At 40.2% G+C, this 9,798-nt stretch overlaps 2 long non-coding RNA genes across 2 annotated transcripts; both read left to right on the forward strand.

Annotated features, from left to right (window-relative positions):
* The first annotated feature begins 834 nt into the window (after positions 1-834).
* LOC138504739 (uncharacterized) lies at positions 835-2,039 on the forward strand. Its single transcript, XR_011279937.1, has 2 exons — positions 835-1,213; positions 1,593-2,039. It is a non-coding gene; the product is annotated as an uncharacterized lncRNA (long non-coding RNA).
* A 3,991-nt stretch (positions 2,040-6,030) lies between these two features.
* Positions 6,031-7,030, forward strand: LOC138504740 (uncharacterized). The gene is made up of 2 exons (XR_011279938.1): positions 6,031-6,204; positions 6,584-7,030. It is a non-coding gene; the product is annotated as an uncharacterized lncRNA (long non-coding RNA).
* Positions 7,031-9,798: the final 2,768 nt, after the last annotated feature.

Genomic DNA, 9,798 nt, shown 5'->3' on the forward strand with positions numbered 1-9,798 from the left:
ATTCACAGACCAGAAAGTGGACCCTTCGTACCTTTACCACTTGTAAAAGTAAGAATGTCATTTATGCCATTCGTTGCCCATGCCAGTTGTTTTATGTAGGCAAAACAACCAGAGAAGTGAGTACCCGTATTAACGAACATCGTTCAAAGATCAGAACTCGAAACCTCAATGCCCCAATGGTAATCCATTTTGTCGAGATGGGCCATACGGCTGATCAGATGGAATGGTTTTGCATAGAAAAAGTATATGCACAAAACCAACCCCAACTATTAAAAAATTTAGATTACAAGGAACAAATGTGGATATTTAATCTAAAAACATTAACATTGGGCCTTAATACCATGGAACCATGGAATTCGAGTAACTAAATACTACCTGTCATAACATTTTATATATGTCGGGTAGTACACTGGTATACTGCCTAATCACGTGCGTCTTTCATCTGAGAGGGTACGGCCATTTAGAACGTAGGCCAGTTCAGTTTGTGGTCACGTGGTTAATTACGTGATCACATGATGTTTTTCACGCATATATCAATACCCTTGAAACGGTGATACTGTGTTGCACGCCACTTTCAATCGGACCCAGCTGGGATACGAGCTACTGTGAGAACTGGCGAGTTCTTTCGCTTAAGGTAAACATTCTGTCCTGTGGGGGCCTTTCGAATCACGGCGGTTTTCCAAATCGCTTCTTGCCTTTATTGTTTAGAGAAGGGAGCCCTACATCCTTGGCTTTCCGTTAAACCCCATCCGAGTCAAGCAATCTGGAGTCGGAAATATTGAGCAATATTCAAATGCAACCCCTCCCCCTCTACCTTTTTGAAATTCTCTAAATAGTAAGCTTTTCAGCAAGCCGTATTTGTTTAGTCACAATTGTGGTATTAATTCATCAATTTATTTTCAATTGGAAGTAATTCACTTTGGGTGTAGCCAATAATATAATTGTAAGAACAATCGGTCTCTCACATACTCAAACTCTTGTGTTGTGTTTAGGCCCATATAACATCAGGTGCAGCCAACCCTGGATCCGGGGAGTCACCTTCAAATTTATGACCGCTGGTTGAACGAGCGTTTGGACATTCTCGAGAAGAACGTTGGCGTCCATACACTTCGCTATCTGCAGGAACTTCTACGGAGAAGCTATTGTTTAATATAAGTGAACACAGCGTACAATTTAAGGAAGAGACGCACAGCCTTCCATTGCATGAATGAAGGTTAGTTAATATTCTTTAGGTTTATCTTAAGTATGTGACTCTCGTGTCCTGTCCGTGGGCCGCTGTAGTGGAGGATCGACATATTGACCTTGTGATATTTATGTGTACATTTGTATATCTGTAGCATTGATTCTGTCTATGGCCTGGCTCTTATCTGCCTCTCGGAGACACCAATACAAGAGGGTAGCACTACTTTCTGCCAGACACCTCAGGTCCATCCTGGAACTTTTCCCGGGTTGGTAGCAGGCTCTTGTATATTATTACCTATTGTTCCACTATAGATATTTTTATTATGGATGTTATATGTTTTTTGTCCAAGTACAAGGGCTTCACACATTGATATGTATTATCTGTGATTTTCTTTCTTTCTTGATGTTAGAATATACTTTTGTTACTCCTGATGAAGACGTCACTACACTAAAGTATATACGTCGAAACCGGTCGAGTTTGGACTAAGATGAGGTCGTGGTTAGAAAACTCTGGGACCCATCTTAATTGCCTAGGCCACTGATGTCATCTGCTGTGGCCCGTCAAATTGATTTCATGTTCTTTTTATAAATCTTTCAGATGAATTAATTATGATGAATTTTCTTATAGATTTTATGTCGTACATTGATTGGTGTTTAGTATGAATGGTTTGTCTAAATGGATGGATGAGGTTGTATGCTTGGATGATTGAATAAGATGATTTTTATTATATAGATGTGTCTTTTTTAATAAAAGTTGTTTCCTGCTATGTAAATTGTTATTACAAGTGCAGATTTAATCATGATTTGTTTGATATATTAAATTAGTATCAGGTTTAATAAAATCCTTGATACCGTTATTTTTGAATTGTTTCCTTTGGATGTCTTTCCGCTATCTAAATCTTAATTAATACTCCAATCCAAAGCGTGGGGTTTCCTGTGTCTTTCAGAGAATACATATTTCCAGCCCTTGGCTGTACAGGTTATATATATACTTTTTAACACTGTAATGTTTTTTCCTATTTAGGATAATTTAACTTTTTTCACATTTATTGCACTGGGTGTGTCAATTTGGTGTACTCCGGACTGGTGGTATTTTCCAGGCCATGGCAGAAACAGATACCATCTCCTTCACGGAGGCACAAATAACAGAACTTATTCAAGGTCCATCATTTTTTGAAAATTTACAATTACCAACATCAAATCAAGGCGCCACGGGAGATGCTCTTCTGAATTTAAAGAAGAAGCAATTCCGCACAGAAATGCACGGTCATATACTTAAGGAATATTTGAGATCTAGTATTATTCCACAAGGCCTGCAGGTTAAAATTATCCCATGTCTTTTCCTGGATGACAACGATTATAAAGTGGCTTTTAGTCAAGTTGCTACCAAATGTAGCCGTGATTTGTTAGTATTAACCATAACCACGGCCCAAAGAGTCAGTGGGAAGATACAAGAAACGCTGTCGGAACAAGAAAAATCTTTTTTGACCAACACTTTGATTGTGGAATCTAAACAAAAGCTTGAACAGATAGAAAAATCTTTTCAGGAATTTAAGAAGCTTACTATTGAAAAAAAGACCAATAAACTTAAAAAGGACATTTCATTATTTAAGAAAGAATTGGTGTATCCCTATCTAGCGGAAGATTTTAACCCTCAGACGGTTTGGAAAACTAACACTAATTGGAATATGGGACCCAATAATACAAATAAAAAAAGATGGGTGACATTTTCAGACACTTCCTCTAGTAATTCAGGTAATGAGGAATTGAACAATCATGCCTCGGGCAATCACCCTTTTCGAGCAAGGGGCGGCCGAAGAGGCCGCAGAAACATCCCCCAAGGTCAAATGACACACAATATGCCGATGCAGAACGCCCCGGGACAAGGGATGATGCACCGGGACTTTCAGACCCGGAATCGAGCATACAGGTGGTAAATGAAACAATGCCAATTTTTAATTTATCCTCCCGTATATTAACACCTGCGGAAACATCAATTCTTAAATGTGGTCTATCTTTTGTTCCGACTCAAAATCCAAGTGCAATGTCTATCATGAGTGAAGTAAAAGGTTTTTTGCGTAAATTAAGGCTAAAGCTTTTCTTTTCGAATAATGTGACCTCTAGGGAATCCAACATCTCAGGCTTCTCTAAACCTTCCACCTTTACCCCCAACTCTAATGATTTGCCTCCAGAGGTCTTGATCTTTGAAAAATTAGTTCTCAAAGAAATAGAGAAAGTTATTGGCCATCCAAGAAATCGACAAGGACCCAATCTGACGCTTTCTGAGTTCGAGGCTATCGAGAGATTAGCCTCGGACCAATCAATAGTTATTAAGGCTGCAGATAAGGGTGGTGGGATAGTTGTTTGGGATGCTGATCGTTATGATCAAGAAGCTCTGAGACTTCTACACATTCCTGGGCACTATTCCAAATTGGTGAAAGATCCATCAGAAATGATTAAGCTAAAGGTACTCAAACTCACTGAAGAAGGAAACCAATCGGGTTTCCTTTCCACTAAAGAGGCTGAATTTATCAACCTGTCGGAAGATCGCATACCTTTATTTTACATTATGCCTAAAATACATAAAGATACTGAGAACCCCCCAGGACGACCTATAGTCTCGGGTTGTGGTTCACTACTGGAACCCCTTTCGAAATACATTGATTTCTTTATTAAACCACTGGCGATGGCCACGCCCACATTTCTTCTTGACTCGAGAGACGTCATCAACCTCGTTGAAACAAAAGCATTTGATCCCAGTACTCAAATTCTAGTAACGCTTGATATTGAAGCGCTTTATACAAATATCCCTCAGGATAGAGCGGTGGAGAGCCTGCGCATAATGCTAGATCGGCGCATACAACCACATTTGGTTCCCACAGAATTCCTATGTAAAGCAGCAGAGCTAGTCCTTAAGAACAGTTTTTTTAAATTCAAGGAGGAATTCTTTTTGCAATGTAAAGGGACAGCGATGGGGTGCACTTTTGCACCAAATCTTGCCATTATTTTCATGGCACTCTTGGAGGAAGAAAAAATCCTGTCAGCATTTAACCCATTTAGGGGCCAAATCAAGGTGTACCGTCGATACATCGACGATATACTTATGATTTGGGAAGGCTCATCAACATCATTGACTTTATTTGTTCAATGGCTTAATGCGGTAGACTTAGATATTCATTTCACTTTTGAATATTCAGTATCTAGAATTCCTTTCTTGGATTTGTCTATTTTTTTCAAAGAAGGGTATCTCTGCACAGAATTACATAGAAAACCCACAGAGAGAAATACCACGTTGAAATATGAGAGCCAACATCCAGCCAGTTTACTTTGTAACTTACCATATGGGATGTTCTTACGGCTACGCCGTAACTGCACAGATATCGCAGATTTTGTCAAACATGCAGCAATTTTGGAAAAAAGACTATTGGAACGGGGATATCCAAAGAAACTTATAAAAAAATCCAAAAAGAGAGCTCGATATATCAACAGAGACCTCTTATTGACACCCAAGCGAGACATTGAAAAGAAAGATGAATTAGTATGTGTCTCAACTTTTTGTCAACACAGTAATGCTATTAGAGGGATCATCTTAAAAAACTGGCGAATTCTTAATACATCAGGAACATCTATACCCAGACCTCTATTTGCTTTCAAAAAAAGTAAAAATTTGAAGCAAAAGATTACTCGTGCCAGTAGAACTTTTCCTAAAGTGCATACAATCCGCGATACCAATTCTAACCCAGTGGTGGGACACTATCCCTGCACTTCATGTGTTGCTTGTAAGTTTTCCAAAAAAACTATGTCATTTGATTCACAGACCAGAAAGTGGACCCTTCGTACCTTTACCACTTGTAAAAGTAAGAATGTCATTTATGCCATTCGTTGCCCATGCCAGTTGTTTTATGTAGGCAAAACAACCAGAGAAGTGAGTACCCGTATTAACGAACATCGTTCAAAGATCAGAACTCGAAACCTCAATGCCCCAATGGTAATCCATTTTGTCGAGATGGGCCATACGGCTGATCAGATGGAATGGTTTTGCATAGAAAAAGTATATGCACAAAACCAACCCCAACTATTAAAAAATTTAGATTACAAGGAACAAATGTGGATATTTAATCTAAAAACATTAACATTGGGCCTTAATACCATGGAACCATGGAATTCGAGTAACTAAATACTACCTGTCATAACATTTTATATATGTCGGGTAGTACACTGGTATACTGCCTAATCACGTGCGTCTTTCATCTGAGAGGGTACGGCCATTTAGAACGTAGGCCAGTTCAGTTTGTGGTCACGTGGTTAATTACGTGATCACATGATGTTTTTCACGCATATATCAATACCCTTGAAACGGTGATACTGTGTTGCACGCCACTTTCAATCGGACCCAGCTGGGATACGAGCTACTGTGAGAACTGGCGAGTTCTTTCGCTTAAGGTAAACATTCTGTCCTGTGGGGGCCTTTCGAATCACGGCGGTTTTCCAAATCGCTTCTTGCCTTTATTGTTTAGAGAAGGGAGCCCTACATCCTTGGCTTTCCGTTAAACCCCATCCGAGTCAAGCAATCTGGAGTCGGAAATATTGAGCAATATTCAAATGCAACCCCTCCCCCTCTACCTTTTTGAAATTCTCTAAATAGTAAGCTTTTCAGCAAGCCGTATTTGTTTAGTCACAATTGTGGTATTAATTCATCAATTTATTTTCAATTGGAAGTAATTCACTTTGGGTGTAGCCAATAATATAATTGTAAGAACAATCGGTCTCTCACATACTCAAACTCTTGTGTTGTGTTTAGGCCCATATAACATCAGGTGCAGCCAACCCTGGATCCAGGGAGTCACCTTCAAATTTATGACCGCTGGTTGAACGAGCGTTTGGACATTCTCGAGAAGAACGTTGGCGTCCATACACTTCGCTATCTGCAGGAACTTCTACGGAGAAGCTATTGTTTAATATAAGTGAACACAGCGTACAATTTAAGGAAGAGACGCACAGCCTTCCATTGCATGAATGAAGGTTAGTTAATATTCTTTAGGTTTATCTTAAGTATGTGACTCTCGTGTCCTGTCCGTGGGCCGCTGTAGTGGAGGATCGACATATTGACCTTGTGATATTTATGTGTACATTTGTATATCTGTAGCATTGATTCTGTCTATGGCCTGGCTCTTATCTGCCTCTCGGAGACACCAATACAAGAGGGTAGCACTACTTTCTGCCAGACACCTCAGGTCCATCCTGGAACTTTTCCCGGGTTGGTAGCAGGCTCTTGTATATTATTACCTATTGTTCCACTATAGATATTTTTATTATGGATGTTATATGTTTTTTGTCCAAGTACAAGGGCTTCACACATTGATATGTATTATCTGTGATTTTCTTTCTTTCTTGATGTTAGAATATACTTTTGTTACTCCTGATGAAGACGTCACTACACTAAAGTATATACGTCGAAACCGGTCGAGTTTGGACTAAGATGAGGTCGTGGTTAGAAAACTCTGGGACCCATCTTAATTGCCTAGGCCACTGATGTCATCTGCTGTGGCCCGTCAAATTGATTTCATGTTCTTTTTATAAATCTTTCAGATGAATTAATTATGATGAATTTTCTTATAGATTTTATGTCGTACATTGATTGGTGTTTAGTATGAATGGTTTGTCTAAATGGATGGATGAGGTTGTATGCTTGGATGATTGAATAAGATGATTTTTATTATATAGATGTGTCTTTTTTAATAAAAGTTGTTTCCTGCTATGTAAATTGTTATTACAAGTGCAGATTTAATCATGATTTGTTTGATATATTAAATTAGTATCAGGTTTAATAAAATCCTTGATACCGTTATTTTTGAATTGTTTCCTTTGGATGTCTTTCCGCTATCTAAATCTTAATTAATACTCCAATCCAAAGCGTGGGGTTTCCTGTGTCTTTCAGAGAATACATATAATAAATCTTAAACCATGAACTGATAACTCTAGTTATATAATAAATGAAAATAAGTCCTACTTTAACAATATAAATATTTTCATGGAATATACATGACTGAAAATATGAAACTGTCAATTAAAAGAATTACATCTTGAGTACAACAATGAGCTGAGTGACGGCATAAAAAAAAGGAGAGAACTTTGACCATGTTTCTAGGTGGACACATAGGAATGGAGCTACGAGACCATGGGGGGGGCTGTACCTTCAGAAAGATAATAGCCAGCATACAAGGCATCTACCCTATCCACTTTATCCTTTGACAGGTACCAGTCTGTAATTCAAGACCTGGTAGAGTTTTGAAGACTGAACAACTCTGCATTAGAAGGCCAAAAGATCTGAGGGTATTGTCTTTGATCCCACTAAAAGTACATTTGAATACACAGTCTGCAGGATGGATTGTGGAAAAGACCTACTTGAGCTTGGGTATGCAATGAAGTTGGCAGATGAGGTTCAAAGTTGGCAGAGTTATTGTGCAGCTGCCTGCAGGAGGCACCATGGTTGGGGTCAGGCAGCTACCATGACAGCGCTGCTTGACTTCAAGTTGGCAGCTGACAATTTATAACTGATACAAATCGCTAGATCTGAAGATGGTGAGTTACTCAGAAAGCCAATCACTTTGTCACGTACACACAAGGACTTGGGCACATTTATTAACATGCTTCCTTTTCCAGTATCAAAAGAGGCAGGACTACACAGGGAGGCTTTGGTAGAAGGCCTAGTATGGGAGTTTGCAAACAAGTGTTGCAGTAAAGAGCGGAGTAAAAGAGGAAGAAGGAAGGCGAAGGGTGTGGAAGGTGAGTAAGACTTGAGGTGGATGAGAGAGGATGGTGAAGATGCGTCAAATGAGGGGAAAGGGGAGAGCAGTGTAAAGGGGGAAACTAGCAAGGGGGAAAGGGAGAGATGGAAGGTGAAACACAAGAGAAAGGAGGAAATTACTTGGAGAACAGTTTAAAAGGTACAGACAAAATCAGTGTAGGACGATGAGGGCCACCAATAGAGGAACATTTTGGGAGAGGTACTGAGGAAGAAAAGGAAGGTGGAGGAAGGAAGAAGTGCAGAAGGTGGACCCTGAAAATAAGGTAAATGCTGTGGAAGAAGGCCTGTGTCCATTAAGAAGTATGCTGGCTGGCGCCCGGTTGTACATCTTAACCTAATAACTAGCCCATCAAAAGTAGAGAGGGGTAGTGGAAAGACTAGGACGAGTGCAGTACCCTGGGTAAACCAACTTAACTCTCAACACCAAGCTGAGTGGGCCTCTCTTCGGTTTCTGGCCATGGCAATGCATCACATCATCGGTTTCTGGCCCTTGGAAGGGCCTATCTTTGTCTTCAAGCCCATGACAGACAAATGGTCTTCCTGGCAAGGGGAGCAAACAAATCCTCATGCCTAATAGGGCCAATGCGTCATCAATCCTAGGAGGGTCAACCCATGCTCATATAGAGCACTAGAGGGGGACTAACTGAACTATTCACACTTGGCAATACAACACTAGTTGAGTAATATTAGAATACGGAAAGTGGACATGGGAATAAAGTCCTCTAGAAGAAAGTGGGACTCCTTACAGTGTTAGGAATGTCAGCAGGGGGAATGTTATGGGTGTGGAATGTTAACAGAGAAGACTAGTAGCGAATGCAAGGCAAGTTGTACGGTGGTTGGTGTAAAGGTGAGGACAGAGAGAGTCGTTACAGCATAAAGATGAACTTAAAAGAAATTAAGTCACACATACTGGCTGTGTTCTGGTTCACTTCCTTAGCTGTTGATGAGTTGCAGCAATGACAAAGAGCCTGCACTTGCCATAGATTGTGGTTGCCCTGGCTGATCAGATACAGGGTTAGTTGCACAGCCGAATAGTGGCTCACTCTTCAGGCATGTATTGGGGTGTACCTGGGCTGTATGTAAGCCTCTGAGGACACAGGAAGCACCCTAGCAGCATAGCCGTACGACAGAACACGTGATCCAAGGACGCATTGTCCCGTGTTGCAAGTTGTTACCTGGTAATTTTAGACATGATAAAGAGTTGACATGTCTGTTGCTTAGCTATGGACAAGCTGAAGGCCTTCACTGTGGGCCCTGTGCTCCGTGCTGTGCCCATCCCACATGCAGTGTAGTGACTCAAAGAATTACTTGCACACATAAAGAAGGGAGAATGCAGTAGCACAATTGGCTGTTACTCTGAAAGGTTTTTTTACATTGCACCTTAAAAGGGAGATTACAGACATTTGTCCCTGTGAACAAGGTGGCAAATACCTAGAGCACGAAAATAGGGAAGCAACAGAAACTAATTTAAAGATGATGGCAAATATACCAGGCACTGGGTTATTCCTAGGTTATTAAATGGAAAGAAAGATTCCAGAAGTATATGTTGGCAGTATATGGTCCTAATTATTTGAGTAAAAAGAAAGAGGCACTGTTTCATTGTCGAGGTCGGGCTGGACAACAATTTCTTAAAACTAGCTGAATGCATCAAGATGGGCCACCAGTTTTATATATGCATAGCCAAGATGGACAAGCATTACGAGGTGAAGGGGAATAACATTTTTGCTTGTTATCAATTTGCCAACAGACCACAAAAATATTGTGAGACCACTGAGGAGTTTGTTACAGCACTGTGAGGGTTGGCTATA

Source organism: Ambystoma mexicanum, chromosome 11, assembly GCF_040938575.1.
Source record: "Ambystoma mexicanum isolate Mex_15411 chromosome 11, UKY_AmexF1_1, whole genome shotgun sequence".
NCBI classification, from domain to species: Eukaryota; Metazoa; Chordata; class Amphibia; order Caudata; family Ambystomatidae; genus Ambystoma; species Ambystoma mexicanum.